This window comes from Melanaphis sacchari, unplaced genomic scaffold (genome assembly GCF_002803265.2).
Source record: "Melanaphis sacchari strain LSU unplaced genomic scaffold, SCAv2.0 Contig134_pilon_pilon, whole genome shotgun sequence".
Lineage (NCBI taxonomy): Eukaryota > Metazoa > Arthropoda > Insecta > Hemiptera > Aphididae > Melanaphis > Melanaphis sacchari.
In genome coordinates this window covers 1-20247 of record NW_020270560.1, presented here as the reverse complement: position 1 = coordinate 20247, position 20247 = coordinate 1, and the positions used below count along the sequence as shown (strand labels likewise).

At 27.3% G+C, this 20247-nt stretch overlaps 1 long non-coding RNA gene and 2 pseudogenes across 1 annotated transcript; 2 read left to right on the top strand and 1 right to left on the bottom strand.

Annotated features, from left to right (window-relative positions):
• Positions 1-1835: 1835 nt before the first annotated feature.
• LOC112591480 lies at positions 1836-14181 on the top strand (annotated as a pseudogene).
• A 2570-nt stretch (positions 14182-16751) lies between these two features.
• On the bottom strand, positions 16752-17887 carry LOC112591489 (annotated as a pseudogene).
• Positions 17888-19187: 1300 nt separating this feature from the next.
• On the top strand, positions 19188-19957 carry LOC112591476. Its single transcript, XR_003114506.1, has 3 exons — positions 19188-19335; positions 19447-19559; positions 19742-19957. It is a non-coding gene; the product is annotated as an uncharacterized LOC112591476 (long non-coding RNA).
• The last annotated feature ends 290 nt before the right edge of the window (positions 19958-20247 follow it).

The window sequence follows — 20247 nt, the reverse complement described above, 5'->3', positions numbered from 1 at the left end:
AATAATATTTTAAATAATTTTAAAATGTTAAGGTAACTATACTATTATACTGTCACCGTATTTTGAATAAAGTATGTGGGTGACTTGTTATCATAGTATACACACCAGCTAACAAAAAGTTAAAAATATTTGACTAATTCGCTGTACATTAGGTAGTTCATTATGAAAAGTGAAATTATTTTACTTATCAATATTATTTAATTTTTTAATTTTGTAGAATGACAAGAAAATTCTGAAGACGGTTACTCGCAAAACAGTAAAAAGTAAGTTATAGTAGGTAAAACATTAAAATTTTAGAAATAATAACCTAATTTTTATAGCAATATTTAAATAATAATTTTATAAATAAGACCTAGATAGTACTAAAATTATGATAATATGTAGATTGAGAAATTTCAATATGGAATAATAAAATTGGTTGAAAACCTGTATTACGTGTAAAATATAGTGTATAGCTTACCAAAATAATTTTAGTTGTACTAAATTGAAGTACCAATAATGTACCATAATCATTGTAAAAAAAAAAACGAAAGTATTGTCATTATAATTAAATTTTATGTATAATTTCATAATACAATAATTAAATGAACATTATTACGGCCCTAAATTTATATTGTCGATTTTAAACTTGACTTCCTGAAACGAACAAGCTTAGGTATTAAAATAATAAAATATTGTTGTATAGTAGGTAATTCATACATGTTTAAAATATAATTGAACCCGTATAGCTACGTGAAAGCCAAATAGCCATTTTTATTAGGTAATATTGTTACATATAATAAATAGATTTATTGTTTATCGTTAAATTCGTAGCGTATACATATAGCATATGCATACCTATTGTTTGGTATAGATTATAAAATTAATTATTATATATGTGATATCGATACCTACACGCGTTTGACGTGAGTTTTTCGCAATTTCCAATCGAATATCAATAAAATATTTCACGGAAACGCAATCATTTCACTAATTTCTAATGGTCGTTTTTACGATATTATACTCAATGTAATGCGTAATTCACGTATTTGATAAATATTTTAATCAACAAACAGTCGGATAAAATTTTTTGCCCGCCCGTAATACAATAAAAACGATATCAGACAAAGTTTGTAAATATGGCAATAGCAGAACTCCGTTTCCAGGAACTTCCACACCGGTAGTGCCTATATAACTAATCGCGCTTGTCGTCCGCCTTCCGTATTGTGATTTATGGTGCAAACTCAAGAGCGTGAAAGTCTCCTATTTACACTCTTCACGCCAGCCGTCGGAGTATACGTAGATACATAACATAATATATCGATATCCACATTCCACACTGCACGAACAGCCACCACAGGCTCGACCAGCATCGACATACCACCTTTCCCGGTACGCCAACAGTCACTGAAGTATAATATCATTGTAAAACATTTTTTGTAGACATCTCTTGTAGTATTTATTTTTATTTTTTTTGACACGAGACAGTCTTTCTTTCAAATAATGCGCGTATTGATGTGCTATAAATTATCATTGAGTATAGATGGTAATGTACTAAACTATTACGGGGCAATACGAACAAAGACCACGTACCATACCAGCGTTTTATTTGAATTTATTTTTTTTATTATTATTCAACAGAAGCTATTTTCAACTAATGCTAATCCTCCGCATAATTTTTTATGACATTTTTGCATTCTTGTTCTTGTTGATGATATTAAGTATTAAATCGCTAAACGTAGTTATATCATTATCTCTAGGTCGCTTGGAATCCTTCGGTCGCATACTGCACTGCCGCAGCCAGTATAATATTATAATACATAAATATATTATATTGTATATACAGTGATCGACAGTGTACGAATATTATAGCGACACGACTACTGGGATAACACCACCAGCTCTCATAATGACCATAGTGATCAAGTAAATTCCTCATGTATTCATATTTATAATTAATAGTTATTGTTAAGTGAGTAGTTATATATTATAATATAGTTTTAATTTTAACTATACCTAACTCAAACTTTATTAAATTTATAAGTTAATTTAGATTCTTGGAGTGTAATAAATGATAAAAAATAGGATTAAGTTGGTATATTTTTATAAGGTAAAAATAGAAAATTTCAAGTAATTTTTTAAATAATCGGAAAAAAAATTAAAGTTAAAACAAGAATTTTTTCACAATAAACAATTATTGGTTTTTGTTCTATTTCAGGAACCAGACATGGTGGAAGAGAAGTACGAACTTGGAACGGAATCTGACCATCGTTGCCGGTGGAATGGTATTAGCGTCCTCATTACTGGCTTTAGTTCTGTCCACATTATATTTGAACCACAGCTGCAATACGGGTAAGACAAATAATGTTTCTCATACTGAGAAAATGAGTATAGATTAATATTTTTAGAACATAATATTGTAATAACGAGAAAAATAAGAGGGATGGATATGATGTGGGGAATGGCTTTGGAAGATATATTTCTGCACTTATTAGTGCTAGAAAATATTATCACTTACCAGATACCAATATTAAATTCACGTTATCTTCCTCCAGATTTTTGGAGAGTTTTCGAGGTCGTGCAGTCGTTATACAATGATATGTCAGTATATCATTACAGTGCATAATATTACACAAAAGGTTTAGAACATAGTATTAATGTAATAAAGAAATGAAAAATTTAAAAAAAACACTAGTTTACTTGATCAACGACAACCGGAAATTTTATTTTATAATTACCTCGTGTAATACTGTAATAGGTATCATTATCGTTTCTATAATACCTAATCATTAACCACGTACCTATTTCATAATATTTATTAATTATTAATAATTTTCGTGAATTACCAAAATATTTACATGTTTGACTTTACATAAAACCCATGTTTTATCATTTTTTTCTTCGGAATATTAATATATTTATTGTTTATACTGTTCAGTTTCTACATTTCTATGTATAGTTCATAACAATATATGTATTAAGTATTCGATAAAATTAAAATTAGATATTCAATTTTAAAATGAATGATAATTTACTACTTTTAAAGAATAATGATTACTTACTTGAAGGTTATGCTGGTTTTTAATGTATTATTTCATTTTAGATATTTTAAATGCATGAAAAACTGTATTATATTAAAATTAATTATAAATCGTATAAATAATTAATAAATCATGGCTTGGCGTGGCGCGTTGGCTCCTACCAGTTGTGGAATGCGGGGAATTATAGATTCCGCCGAAACTACCTGTTCAGGAAAAACGTTTGTATCGATTCCGCCAATTATTAATTTTGTCGGTTACTGTAAATAATATTTACACATCGATTCAGCCGGACACTGTATCCCCTCTCTATTGCATATGTATTATGTATTTAAAATATATTGTAGCGATTCCCAAACTTTTTTACTTTACATCACCCTAAAAATAAAAATATGAATTGCGCCTCCTATAAATAAATAAATAACAAATTTATAAAATTTAATTATAGGAATATTTTTATTGTTATGACAAAATTAATCAACAATAAATATTATTAAATTTTTATTTAAAGTATTATACAGTTTTTATTTTTCATGAAAAAAAAAAACAATAACTATTATTATTAATATTTAAACTTAATGCGAACAAAGTGGTCAAATATTGGTTGGATGTAGTAACTTTCCGAAAGTTTCTAAATCATATATAATACATTTACAAGGGAGGGATAAACAGTAGCCTGCGGAATCAATATGCAAACATTATAAACAATAGCCGGCGGAATCAATATGTAGATATTATAAAAGGTAGACGGCAGAGTCAATAGCCGGCGGAATCGCTATAGATTTGGCGGAATCGAATACGCCCGCAGAATGCGACTGGAAGTAATGGCCACACAGCTACTAACTCTCGGATGGGTGACCATCTAGGTTCATAGTGATAAAAAAACCTTACCACTCATACGCGGGTTTGGTATCAACTGTAACAATCGTTACAGTTGATAAACTTACCATATCCACCTTACTCCTACCACAGTTCATAACCCCTACACCAGCTAATGGCCTTGTCGCCCGCCGGGCTTAAGTTCAATAAAAATAAAAAATAAAAAATTAATAAATCATACGCTCCAGTAGGTATAAAATTATTGTTAGGTATTAATTAATACTATAAAATTCATAACGTATTTCTGATTTCATAAAAATACATTGCTATCACAAAATACTAATCTATAGAAGTAAACCAATAAAAATTTTACAAAACAAAAAAAATGTATTACAATTAATCATTTATTTTTTGAAACATTAAATATAAAAAAAAAACATCACACCATTTTAATAGCTACACATTTTAATTCTTTGCAATAAATTGCAATAGATAATAATAATATATATATTATGATACGAGCAGAAGAGAAAATATTGGTCATAGAAACATACCTAACCAACGTGTTTGTTTTTAATTTTTTTCAACTAATTAATTGAAAATAATATCAAAGTGAGAGCCAGTTAAACGTTAATAATACCTTCTAATGCGTAGTGCACAGTTTATCGCAACTGTAATATAATATTTATGTATAGATATAGCACAGAACAATATAGTATTAATTATATTATAATTTTATATTACCTATATGAAAAAAGAATAATTAATTTAATAATAACTATAATATCTGTGGTTTTATTTGGCTATTATAATATAATAATTTATTAATATGATCGGTACATAAATGATTTACAACGTTAAGTCGACTATCTAACATAATTATATTATTCAAGTTGAGCATTAAATTAATGTATTATACTACACATAATTAATTTTAAATTAGTATAACAATAATTTTATTTATCTCGGTTATGCGATTATAATTTTCAATCGATTATGTACTTTCACAGAGAGTCTTCCATTGATATCAGTTGAAAAAAATGGTTTAATTGGCAATTCAAAAAGTCTATTCCAGAATGAAGAATACGAAAAAGATAACATGACTTGTCTCACTGCCGGTTGTGTGAAAACTGGTAGGCATCATTCGTTTGATGAATTAGTCAACTAGTTATAGTAGTTTACAATAAATTTGATAAAAAAAAATTATTGTTTAGTTAGTAATTTATATATTTCTATCTGTCTTAAATGATTTTAAAATTGTTCAACATTATAGCGAATTACATAATCAACAATATGGATCTATCAGTTAATCCTTGTGATGATTTCTATCAGTTCGCTTGTGGTAATTATTTAAAAAAATACTGTTATCAACGATGACAGTAGCAATGAGATGTTATTCAAAACAATTAATGAAAAAACTCTTAAAGAGCTGCGAATGTTAATCAGTGAACCCATCAATCGGATGAACAAAAACTTCTCAAAATGGCGAAATTACTGTTTAAATCGTGCATGGATATAGGTAAAATTACTGATAAATTATAATAGTTAATATTATACAGTCACCTAACATGTATAAACTAATATTTTATGTTAAAAGAAAAAATCGAAAAGAAAGGTTTGGGACCGATCAAAGTAATATTGAAAAGCTTGGGCGGATGGCCAGTGTTGGACGCCGAGAAATGGAATGACGCTGAGTTTACATGGAAAGAAAGCGTGTACAAGTCTAATGCGATGGGCTATGCTAACGACTACTTCATCAAATTTTATATCGGCACAAATCCAAAAAACAGTACGATAAGAGCTATTACAGTAAGCAAATCTATTTATTACAATATTCAACAAAAACAAAAACAGTTATAATATGTTATAACTTTATGAGTAAGTGAATATTATTAGATAATGCGGTAATTTTAATGATTTTATACAGGTTTTATACAAAAAATGTAAAGAATAGCCTGTCTTTTTCGATTTATTTATTTTATTTTTTTGAAAAAAGACGCAAACGATGAACGAATTAAAACACACATTTTATCACTTGAAATTTTCATTAGATAAGAACTACAGATTTATAGTTTAACCTATCTTACCTACATTTCTATCCTATTTGCAGCAACGTTTTGAATATAAGATGGAACGATACATTCTAAAACTCTGCTAAATCATCTCAGTTTAAATCCGATTAGTTTTTAAAATATAAAATGTCAGATAAAATATATATTACAGAGTCAAGACACTTTATAGTTTATTCTATTATTTATTACATATTGAGTGATTCTTTTATCAAACAATAACACCCATTATTTCAAAATTCATCCATGTTCTTGAAAATATTTTTTTATATAATTTCCAGTTAAAACCAATTTTTTTATATTTTGATAATACATAATAATTTTTTAAGTTTTTTTCTTTTTAAATGAAGTATAAATTTTTAATTTCATATTTTGAAGCATCATATTTTTGAAGTAATTTGGTACATAAAAATTGAAATTTGAACGAATAGTTTATGAATTATAATTTATAAGTAATTAAAACATAGATGAGCAGAGTAATAGACCAATATTTTATGAGATATCTCCGTACTATTTCACTCCACCTATATAACTAAACTTTAAATACTTATAACTCATGTTCATAAACTACTCGACCGAATTTCGATTTTCATGTATTAAAATAACTACTCCGAAAAATATAACACTTCAGAATATTAAATTAAAAATATATATGTTATCATTTAAAAAATTAAAAAATTAACAATATTAAATGTTCTATTTTGACTGGAAATTATGTAAAAAGATATTTTCAAAAATATTAATAGATTTTGAAATCAAGAATGTTGTCAATAAAATAATCGCTGTATATATATATATATATAATATACATAGTATAAAGTATATAATATATTATATAAATAATAGTTATGACAAATTTAAAAAAAAATTGTATTAAGTTCGATAAAATTTAAACAATATTTGTTGTACAACAATATTACACCTAGATATATCGTAATAATATATGTTATATAAAATTATGAAAAATAATACTATAAATAAATAATATATAAAAGGAAAAATAGGTGACAATCTGCAGCTGTGCAGAGGTGTTAAATGTACACGGTCAATGCAAAGTATATGTCATTGTAATGTATGAGTTAAATTTTAATTCAATATACCTCATCATATACAAAAATCGATTCTATTTGAGAAAATAGTAGGTATTTAATCAAGATATTTAATTTTCCTTAAATTCGCATTTATAACGATAATTACAGTATCAATGTAGGTATAAAATTCATTACAACTCGGTAGAGTTTATATGATAATTCCTTCAGTTAAACATATAATGTTGAACAAAAAGACATTATCATCTTCAGGGATTATTTACTAGTTTGAAAAATCAGGAGAATTCATCTTACAACTAGAAAAGTTTACCACTGCCTAAATCGTAATAATACGTTTTACGTGTATTTTTCGCACCCAAATTATATTTCACTGTTTCAGTTGGACGAAGCATCACTGGCTTTAAACCGGCTGTATCTAGTCAATGGCACTGACAACAAAATTGTAACCGCATACTACAAATACATGGTAGACATCGCAGTGTTGCTAGGCGCCGACCGGCAGAGAGCTACCAAAGAGCTAAGAGAATCCTTGGACTTTGAGATAAATTTGGCCAAGATAATGTCGACACCGGAAGAGCGCCGGGACAAAGACAAACTGTATAACCCAATGAAAATTGTCGATCTACAACAAAAGTTCGCGAGCATACCGTGGCAAGAATACCTAAACAAAATGTTGAACCCGTTGACCATACGGCAGGACGATATTATAATTGTGATTTCACCAAAATACTTGTTGGACCTCGAAACCCTACTCAACAATACATCCAAAAGGTAATTGATATTATTTCAAATAATGCATACGGCTTTAAATCATGCCACCAAGTTCATAAAGATTAGAAATTAACTTTTATTTTCTCTTCATGATCGTGTTATACATATTTGTTATTGTTTTACAATAGCTAATAGGTATAATATTTATTTATTATTTTAAGAACGTTATATCTCCAAATGTTTGGTATAAAAAACACACGGATAAAATTAATTACTTGTTCTATTACAAACTATATAGTTGTAATAGAATTTAATTATTTGATAATATACGTAATACTGTATAAAATAATAAAAAGTTACAGCTAGTAAGAAAAATAAATAATTGTTGAACATAATATTGTAAAAAATACTAAATATTATTATATTCAAAAATATGTATGACATTTTCTCCAAAACATTAACCCTCAATTTGCATATGATTTTATAATAAAAACAATAATTGTCGATCTCTATAAACAAGTTTGAATTAATTTTCCTAGTATGAATAATGTGTTAATTTTTTTCAAAATATCATTAGAATTACCTACGTATAAGCCTCTAAAAACGCAAGTGAATTTTATTTGATTTTGTCATCAGGATCCAAGCGAACTACGTGTTTTGGAGAATTACAATGGAATCGATTCTATTTCTGACTGAAGAAATAAGATTAAGACAAAAAGAGTACATCACAGAACTATCTGGAGTTACTGTAAGCGAACCCAGATGGAAAGAATGCATGGCAATTACCAAAAGCTATTTTACATTGGCTATTGATTCGTTATATATTAGACGAATTTTCGATAAAAACGCCAAAAAGAACGCTCTAGAAATAGCAAACAACATCAGAGAGGAAATGTACAAACTATTATCGTCGAATAATTGGATGGACGATCAAACAAAGTATAACGTTCGACTTTCAATTCATATACCTACACATTACCTGTCGTCAGTAAAAATAATTATGACAACGTTATTTTTATTTTTATTTTTTCATTACAGGAAAAATGCAATAAACAAAGTAAAGTTAATGACCTATCACATTGCATACCCCGATGAATTATTAGACAACTACAAGTTGAATGCATATTATGAAAATGTAATTAATTATACAAGATATAACTAGAGCGCACAGGAAATTATTATACAATATATTATATAATTAAAACCTTTGAAAAATTATCTCATTAAGTTATAATTTATTCAATAATAATGTGTTATTTTTTACTTAGCTTGAAATTAATGACAAAGACTATTATTATATATCAATATTAAAATTGAGTAACTTTGCAAGAAATCAGTCAGTTATGAAATTAAGACAACCTACTAACAAATCAGAAAATTGGATTACCAACAGTCAAGTGACAACTATAAATGCATTTTATAATGCTGCTACAAACAGTATTCGTATGTAACATTATAATATTACAATCTATACAATAGTCAATATGTATATAATATATATAATATTATTCAGTGTCAAACCATCTCGTCTAATTAATGAAAATAAGTATTTAACTTTTAACTTAAAGTTAGACGTGTAAATTAGCAACTAAAAAAATTGTAAATAAAAATAAAAATTAATAGTCATCAAAAGTTATTTTTCAGTTTATTTATATTTAATATTTTGGAAAACGAAAAAATTAAATGGTTTTTTTTTTCAAATTATAAAAAAAGACGCTAAGAAATTTATTCGATTATTTTTTTCCAAAACACAATACTTGACTTATTCAAAAAGAAAAGGTGAGAAAGTGTGTAAACATTGCTTTGATATACAATAGATATCAAATGAATCACTGGAATTGATATGTTAAATTTTAATTCAATGATTTGTTATGAATCAGAACACATTATCATTTTCAAGGAGAATTTACTAATTTTAAAAATCATGAGAGTTAACAATATAACCAAACAAGTATACCATTGCCTGAATCGTAATAATATGCGATTGCCATTATAATATTACAGAAGGTTGCAGATTTAGTTTTCATCAAAAATATTACATTTATTATACAGTTAAATTTTAAAATTTTTTACATTTAAAAAAAAAAATTATGAATTTCAAACTTAAAAATCATTGAAAAAATGTCAATTGTTTATCGTGTATTCATTAAACAAACACACGTCATTATAAAATAAATACATTCATCGCTTTATTTAAAATTTAAAAATCAATTGTATATAATATTAAATACGAGTTTTTTTTTTTTTTTAAAGGTTGATTTATAATATACTTGATTAATAACTTTAAAAAAAGATTTTTCACAAAGCTGAGAACTTAATATATAAATTTGAATTACTATACGTATATAATCTACGTTTTATATAAATATAGATATTATTACAACTGTAGATAAATAATATAATATAAAATAAATTAAATTTCTAGTACTTCCCGCTGCTCTCTTGCAAGGTGAGTTTTTCTCTAGTGATCGGCCTCAGTACATGAATTACGGTGCCATTGGATTTATAATTGGTCACGAAATCACTCATGGTTTTGATGACCAAGGCAGATTGTACGATGGAAAGGGAAATATGATGGACTGGTGGGCGGAAGAGACGAAGAAACAATTCTTGGAGAAAGCTAAGTGCATCATCAGGCAATACGGAAATTACACAGTTCCTGAAGTCGGTCTCAAGGTGTGTGTAATAAAATAAGTTTCCTTTATAATATTTTTTCTTGAATTAATTTTAAAGTAGAATTAATCATTTGATTAAAATCAAATTTTTCTCGAATTTTGAAAACTTATATGACAATATCTTAAACTTTAATGATATAGCATTTACCCGAATAATCGATTACTAATTGCATATTATATATATACATATATATATATATATATATATATGAATTCTAAAAATTAAATACCAATCAAAAATATGTGTTTATTTTGTGTCCGGAAAGAACTGTTAAAAAATTTTCACTCACTGCACTAAGCAGTCATGACTCATGAATATTATTAAATTTAAAATAGTCATAAGGTGGGAAAAATTATATATTTTAAAAAATTAAAAATTTTAAATTACTACAAATGCGTTAATGGTCAATTACAAAAACATTTTTATCAAAAATAACAATTCTAATATTGTTTTAGTACATTTTATCATTATATTTTATCGTTCATGACATTAATGTATTACAAAATATTAAACAGTTCATGTTAGACAACACGTGTGTTTTCCGCGATTACGTTTTATAGCTTTCCGATGTTTTGCAATTTAATATGATTTATAGAACACGATTAAGTAATTCTAATCTTACTTTGACAAAGTGTCTGCTTCTTGATTTTAATGTTTTAAATGTCTGAATATTTATGCTATTTGTCTTACGTATATTGTATATTTGTAGTTTAATATCTATTCATTTTTGGGTTAAAAACGTAATATAGTGCATTTAGATGAAATAATTGTTGAACGTTATTGACTCTAAAATCTTTGAATAGGTTCTCAGATGGGTATCTTTTAGGTTTGATTAGGATTATTTTAATTATACTCTTTTGAGCTATTAATAGTTTATTATTTGCTACTGTACCTAAACTACCCCAAGCCGTAATACCATATTATTATAAAGATTGGATCATAGCAAACTATACTCTACGTAATGTTTCTTTATTGAGTATTTTTTTGGCGTTTACATAGAAATAGTTAATTTCGCGCATTTTAACAATTAAATTATTTACATGAATGTCCCATTTTAAATGTTGGTCAATAATGATACTTCCTGTTGTATCGATCATTTCACACAACTCATTATTTTAACTATAGTTTGTTCCATGTATTTATTTTAGGTCATGTTCTTTTGTCCTGAGAAAAGGTTATGTACTTGGTTTTATTGAAATTTAACCTCAAATTGTGTTTAAGAAACCACTCGTTTATTATAAACATATCACTCTCTACATTAAGAATTGTTTTTTCCCAGTTATTTTCGGATATTATTACTTATTAGAGCTGTATCATCTGCATAATAAAATAGTTTGCTTTTTAGTTTTAAATTTTCTAACGCAGATACATAAATAATATACAAAATACTATGTCTTGAAGAATACCATTTTTTTATTTCTAGTTCGTTATTGTGGGTTTCCTACTTATTCTGACTTGTTTGTTTTTTTGTTCAATAAATGAGATTTCAAAAGATTAAAAGGCTTGTGAACTATGTCAATTGATTCGAAAATATTTAATAATTAATTGTTGGAGATACTATCAAAAGCCTTACTAAGATCCATAAAGACACAGAGAGTTTGGTTTTTTTATCATTATTTGAGTATTATTATTTGAGTTGCACTAATGCATACTCGGTCCAGATATTTTCTCTGAAACTATACTGTGATAGTGGAAGGATTGAGTTTTCTTCGAGATATCTTAAAAGACGATTTTTTGTAGGCCTTCCGAATATTTTTGAGACAACATTTAATAGCGAAATTGGTTTAAAATTATATTAATATCTGATTTAATACCTCCTTTGTGTATAGGAGTTATTACAGCTATTTTGAAGGAATCGGATATGATGTTATTATCTAAAATATTATTGAAAACATGAGCTAGAATTTCGACAATTGATTCTTTGATTTTTTTTAGAATTTTTAATTTAGTTATTTTTTTAAAGTATAATGATTGATTATAGCTAGGTTTAGGTGTAGGTGCCTTATTATTAGAAGTTGAGTTTATATTTGTGGAGTTATGATTTCCCATGTTAATAAAATATATGTTAAATGTGTTTGCTATGAGAGATTCGTGTAATGTGTTATTTATATTGATATTAAAGTTTTGCGTATATTGTGATTGGGTTGTTATATCTTTGATTGTTGGTCATGATTTTTTTTTGGATTTCTACTGTTTTTTTTTAACAATTTCGCCATAGAAGTCAAATTTTTGTTTTTAATTATTTCTGATAATTTGTTTCTGTATTGTTTGTATTTATTGGTTAGAGTTGTGTTAAACTGTTGAAGTCAGATTATTTTATGTTTAATTAATCACATTACATAACGCACACGCCATCTCATTTATCGTTACTATAAATAAAACCACAGCGGGCAATCTGCCAAAAATTATTTCATCCAACAAATCTGACATTCCCAATGCCACAAATAAGCATAACCCAACGAAAAAACAAAGAAACAATAGTTCATTACCTTTGAAATTACCAATACATAACGTATCTAAATCAAAAACGGCCGCGACTGTCGGTAATCAAAAAAAACCGATCGTCAAACTCGTTCACAAATTCTCTATAAAGCACAACATCTAAGAATACTTCATGATCCTCCACGTCTGCTGCCACCTTATCGATAAGATAAGTGATAACAACCCAGTCTTAGCCACTATCACCACACACGCAACCCATACTATATAACTCCAATCTTCAAAGCACGGAAAAAAGAAAATTACAAATCCCCGACCACCTAGTGGAGATATTATAAGCCCAGATCCAGCGAATATCATTAAGCTCAGCCAGTTTCTATCAAAAACACATACCATAAATCTAGTGTAACGTACACACAAACCCTCTTTTACATATTTGCTTACCCTATGTTACCATGTATCTAACTTAATTTGTATACTTAAAAAAAAAAAAATGTGTTATTAATCTTACTAATTATACTTTAGTCTTAATGTCATAATTTATGACAATTATAATTAATAATTTAGTAATTATTATTCATAAAATATATATACATATATATTAAAATGCGTATAATACATGTTTAAGTAATAATAAAAGCATAAATTTTCTTTTTAATTTAATTTACAGTTACCTATTCATTTATATTCAAACGGTAGGTAAAAAATAGCATTACAATATTTGATAATTTTTGGTATCTCGCAATCTTTTATATATAAATTAAAAACATGATATTATTAAATGATGGCCACAAGAAGTACCTATCTTTCGAACAGTACTTACGTGGCTACGTCCAAAGATACAATTTTTATAACTGATCGTCGTTTAGGCTAAATTGGTATACCAAAAACATCGATTAAGTGTATTTTAAAAATATGTCATTTAGCTATGATTTTCATAGTTTCTTTTCATTATAGTTTACAATTCTTTATTTAAACATTTTAAACTGTCTCCTTGAACAAATCAACGCCTCGACCATTTTATATCTACAGCCCAACCTAACGTCTTATTTTTAACAGTTGAACGGCAACAACACATAAGGTGAGAATATTGCAGACAATGGTGCCATCAAGCAAGCGTACTATGCATACAATACGTGGACCAACCAACAAGGCGTCGAACCGCGGCTTCCCGGGCTCCAGAATTACACACCGCAACAAATGTTCTGGTTGAGCACCGCAAGCATTTGGTGCTCCAAGTTTCGGCCGGAAATAATGAAGAATTTAATTATCACCGACTCTCACCCACCTAACCGTTTCCGGGTTATCGGTACCTTCTCCAATCAAAAAGACTTTAGCAACGACTTCCAGTGTCCACTGGGCTCCAATATGAACCCAGTGAATAAATGCCAGGTGTGGTAAGACCACCTGACTCTGAATATTTATTACTATAATTGTTTTTAAAACATAGTATAACTACTAACAATCTACAACATTATTTTAACATAACACATGAGAATATTTTTTTATATATTTAATGATTTTCAAATGCAGTAAAAAATAAATAATGACTAAAAAAAAAAAAATATAAAATTAAGAAAATATTTTATTTTTGTTAAACATTTTTTTTATTATTGCCTATCAACCCATCTGTATAAGATTATAATAATATAATGCTGAATAAAAACGTTAACAAAAATAAAAATAAAAAAATACCTTTATATATGTTATTGCTGTACAAGCTTTATATGATTTGTCAGGCTATAATAATTTTTGGTAAACTTAAAATAATATAAAATATAAATATTTTAAATACATTTCAGCCAATTTCCATAAAGTATGGAACTGAGTAGCTTTATGCTATCATGTATATTGAAACTTTGATAGCTATTTTCAGCTGTCTTAAATAACACCACTCGTCGGACTTTTTTCTGTTGATATGCATAACTTAATGTCGTCTAAAATAACACCATTAGTTTATCCTCAAATATACACGCAGATAAATTATTTTAGAGAAATTTTCATGTACGAATTGCTTAGTCCTAAATTTATCAATCACTTAGTTTTGTTAAATATTGGTAAATAATCTCATAGCGAAATGTTTGATATTTTCATTGTAATCGCTAGAAAATCCATGTTTAAACAAATTCTCGTAATTAGTATATCTAATACCATCTATATAAATACAGGGCAAGGGCGGATCCAGGGGGGGCACTGGTGGCAAGTGCCACCCTCGTTGGAAAAAATAATAAAAATTTTAGTCTCGAAATTTTTTTTTTGTTGGGGTATATATCTATATTATAAAGTGCCCCAACCGTAAATACATGCTGGATCCGCCCATGATACAGGGCCGACTGAAGGCATGTGCTGGAAGTCATTCGCACAGGGCGCAAAATATGACCACCATGAAATATCATCAACATCGAGTAGGTAGGGTATTTTATTGAACATACTTAAAACTTATAATTAGGTATTTAGGAACAGAATTATTAACTCCAAAAAATATGGAAAAGTTCAAAATCATCTAATTTCCTAAAATACCCATACCTCATAATTTTTGCTTTATTAGAATTATTATTGTTTATTTTATATGAATTCATAACATACATTATGGTATTTATAAGCATTGACTATAAATTATAAATAATCAATGATATAAATAATTACGTCACTGTTCTACTGTAGTCAGTATTAGCTTTTACACATCATTTCATATGGAATAAGATTACTTCATCATTCGTAGCTACCAAGTATCTAAATAATAAGATAATTGTACTTTGTACAGCAGTCCTGTAGCAGACAACGAGCCAGCAAATAAATAATTATTCAATTGTGAGGTATAAGTTAGACTTTTTACTCGAAAACGTTTTAAAAATATAAATAATTAATAGATATGGAGATATGTAATTACAGCAAAATAAAATACAAGTTCTTAAAAACATTTATAAGTTAAAAAGTACATTAACATTATTTATGCAAAAGCAACTATTATTTTTTTATTACTTGTCCAGAAATAAATTATAAAACAATGCAAGTGATGTAATATAAATATTTTTTTCTGGACAAGAAAACCTATAGACCTATTTAATCTAGAAAACTTTTTTTTAATTTTATATAGTTTTGCATATTTTGACATAATTGAAATATGTCAAACTGAATTTAATAATTATTAATATAATAGTCATATACAAATGTTAAATTCTGTTTTTTTAATAACACACTCAATACTCATTGGATCATTTGAAACCTACACCAAAAGATTTGTCATCTCTTCTTACCCTAAAATGGTCTACTTAATGTTTATTTTGTTTTTTTTTAAATTGTCTTAAAATCATAAAAATATTTATCATTCTAAATGTACTAGTATTATAGACATATACAAATGAAAAATTTTATTGTTTAAATAACACACTAAACCAAAATATTGTTCATGTTTTTTACTCTGCAAGTACCTATGTTTTCTCTTTTAATTTTGTATTTTTTAACAGATTTTTGAAGTCATTAAATAATTTATCTTGATATAAAATACTATAATACTAAAATGTCTGCGGTATACTCATTGGCAGTTACAACAGGGAAAAAGCTAAGTTTTAAAATGTACTTTTTAAAATTGTTATATCTGGTCACCATAAGTATAGTGTATAATAGGTATTTGTGTTAGTATTTTCTATAAATATGATATTTATACTTATAGACTTTTATAGTATTTGCAAAGTATTTGTAAGTTTTATTTGATCACACAATATGATTATAAATTATAATCACAAGTGATAATGAAAATATGTTTGTAATAATATTAATTTCAATGTAGGTACTGTCTTGTATAGGTACCTATGTTATATGAATATGATATATCAGTAAAATGTGTTAAACTTACTCAACAAATTGAAATGTATGTCATATAAAGAAAATAAGTTATAGATTTATGGCTAGTTGATATTTAATTTAAAATTAAAATAATTATATTTTTTAATATATAGTATAACTATAGGTTATAATTTATAGTACATCTCAATTCCAGTTCTACATAGTGGACAGCGGTAATATGGCCTGTGTTTATTTGGTCGCATTCTTGTATAGCTTTCATGACAAGGTCCACATAAGCTTTGATGTAAACATGGATAAGCTATTACTGTTGACGGACTGTACAGGCATATGCAGCATGTTTCCTCTATTATTGGTATAACTTTAAAATAATAAAACATCTTTATTTTTAATCAATTACTTAAGCTAGAAACACATTTCAGATAATTACTACTTACATGTCAAATCTTCAGGTTCAATGTGATTAACTGATGGTACCACAGGCTGTTCGTTAAATGAAACTTCTTCATCTGAATAATCTGCATCAAGAATATCAAAAACTAAAGACAATAGATTTATTCGTTAGTATATTTACTTGGAAATCTGTATAAGTAATATTATAATGGAAAATCATACGATTTCGAGGAACATGCACTACTGGTCTACGTGGTAAAATCCTCCTTATAATTTCCTCATGAATCAGTTCCTGATGGCGATCAATGTACAGTGGTACTATAGCTGGTGCTTCGAATGGTGGTACCTGTGATGAAACAGCAGCAGGGAGCACAGGAATAGCTTGATGTTGCAGTTCCTGATGTTGATCAATAGGGAGTGGTAATATAGGTAGTGGAGCACGTGGACCGACAGCAACAGGAAGTATATCCATAATTGGCGTTGAGGATCTCTTACTTGATTACCATCAGTGGCCTCATCATAATCTCCCAAAACACTATTCGAGTAAGTAATTAGCCCCTCTGTACATATAAAATAGTGATATATTTTTTTTCTAATGTTAGATAAATAGAAATATAATTACTCAAAAACACCAATGAATTAGAATTGTGCCGATTTTGCATGTGTATCTGGAGATATTGGTGACTTACTTCCAACACATTGTTGGTTTCCCAAACAGTGTCACTGACTGACAATATATCTGCAATAATTTCTATTGACAATGGAGTAGAATAAGTAGTTATACATTTGTATAATTTTATGAACAAAATATAAACTATTAATTTGAATTTTACAGACCTGCAAGCCATGTTGATCGAAAGTATTCAAACAGTAATGAAAAATTGTAATCCTTGTTATTGCTAATCAATGATTAATAATTACAAATTCTCAATACAGAATTCCATGACAGTTTCAAAATCTTCGGCTATACAACTTTGAGGCAACAATAGTAATGCCATCAACATATGCACAAATACACAGTGTCATCGTGTCATGGCTCCTCGATGGTTACTAACATAAACATATTTCAATTTTTAAGTTTCAAGTTTTTAACCAAACCAAAATATTAACGCAACATACCACACTAACAAAATTCCCAAATTTCCCAGACATATGTAAACACTGCGCAAACCTCCTCATAAAAGCAAACAGCCAACACTCAATCGACAATCAGCCAAGCAGCAGGCGGTCTACTGTATCGTCTGTATCGTTTAAATAATAATCTGGCCATAAGGCGACGTTTTTTAAATGAACAACTAATTAATTTTATTAAAAACTAGTTTTTAAATATTAAGCAACTGTTTTACTATAATGTTATTATAAATGTGTTAGAATTTACGTTAGGTCACTTATAAAACTTCAATATTCATTGGATCATCTTGAAACCATCACCAAAATACTTGTCATCATTTCTTACTCTAGAATAATCTACAAAATGTTTATTTATTTTTTTTTTTACAGTATTATAAAATCTTAAAATTATATTTCATTCTAAATGTAGGAATATAACAGTGATATACAAATGTAAAATTCTATTTTTTGAATAACTTATTCAATATTTATTGGATCATCCTGAAACCAACACTAATGTATATTTCATCACTTTTTACGTTATTATTGTCTACTCAAAGTTTATTTTATGTCTTTAAACAGTTTTAAATAAACATATTTCATGCTAATTATACCAGTCGTGTTTTACTGTTCAATATACTCATTGTTTAAATACACTCTCAATATTCATTAGATATTCTGGTAACCTAAAACCAAAGATTTGTTTCATGGTGCTAACTTATGAAAAATTATAATCAAGTTAACCATGTAATTTCATTGATTTAAAATTAAAAACTTTTTTTATACAACAATAACTACACATATATAGATTTACAAAACCCTTAATTAAATTATACACTCAATATTCAATGGACCATTTTGAAACCTACATTTAAAATATTAATTTGAGCTCCCTAGCATAACAAACTTTGTATAAAACTATAAAATACTGTTGTTAAAAGTTATGAAGTTTTTGAGTTGAAAAAACCATGTTATCATAGTTGACGTTTATCTCTTATCAATGTTAACTGGTACATTTTAGACAACGTATAGTTTATCAGATAATTATGAAAATAAATAATCAATTTGATATTATTTTTCACATTGCTTTACAACAATGATTATTGTGTGCAATGAGTCATAGTGTGTACAGTAAAAACTGTATTATCGTACTTTTAACAGTATTCATATTGGTTCATTCAGTGTCAGTTGTCATTCAATTGTTTGAATACTTTGTTTTTTTCTACTATATTTGAAGGTTTAAATCAGGTAATTGCCAATGCTTTATGAAAGAATACAATTCTATTTTAGTTTAAAAAATACCCATTTCATCGTTTCTTCGCGTACCATTATCAAGTAATTTTTTATCATCTGTTTTAGTATAAGCATCAAACATACACCAAAGTATAATGCGTATACAATTTTTTCAAGAGACCTGGATTCGTAGTGTTAAGATTAATATTGAAACGAGACGAGTTAGATCAAACATAAAGGTGAGTTTATGACTATATATGTATATGGATATTTTACTTTTTAGCGATATAGAGATAATTGAAACGTTTCGTTTTCAAACAGTCTTTGAGAGTTTAAAAGTAAGATGTTTCAAAAATGTTTGGATTTAATAGGTGTTGTTGTATTTAATTTCGATTTATAATAATATGTAGTCTGCTCGTAGGTTATGGTTAATAACATAAAAGTGTAATATTGAAGGAGAATATTACTAATATTTTGTGAGCTGGATGTGATTTGTATGAACTCATATTCTGTGTTGTTGTTCGTGTTGAATGAAGGGAATCGGAGTTCCGTGACCTTCACAGCCAACAAATCCAATGTCAAAATTCAAGAAAAATATTTTGAAGTATTCTTATAAAACAACATATTTTGTGTTGTTAAATTATTTTTATTTTACGATTATTGATTTTAAACATAAAATATCAGATTAAAGTGTTTTGATGTACAACTAGGTCTTATATAAACGTTAGCCTGGCTTTGATAGTTAAAGTTACACGTTTTATTTAATTAAAACGTTTTATAAGAATTCAGCATATTTTATAACAATATTGTCTTATTAGTGATGAGTTTTGTTAGAATACTTGTAGGACATTAATACTACTTGATCATTATGGAACCAAACCAACAAAGTTTCCTTTAGCAATACGTAACTGAACGAAGTACATCAGA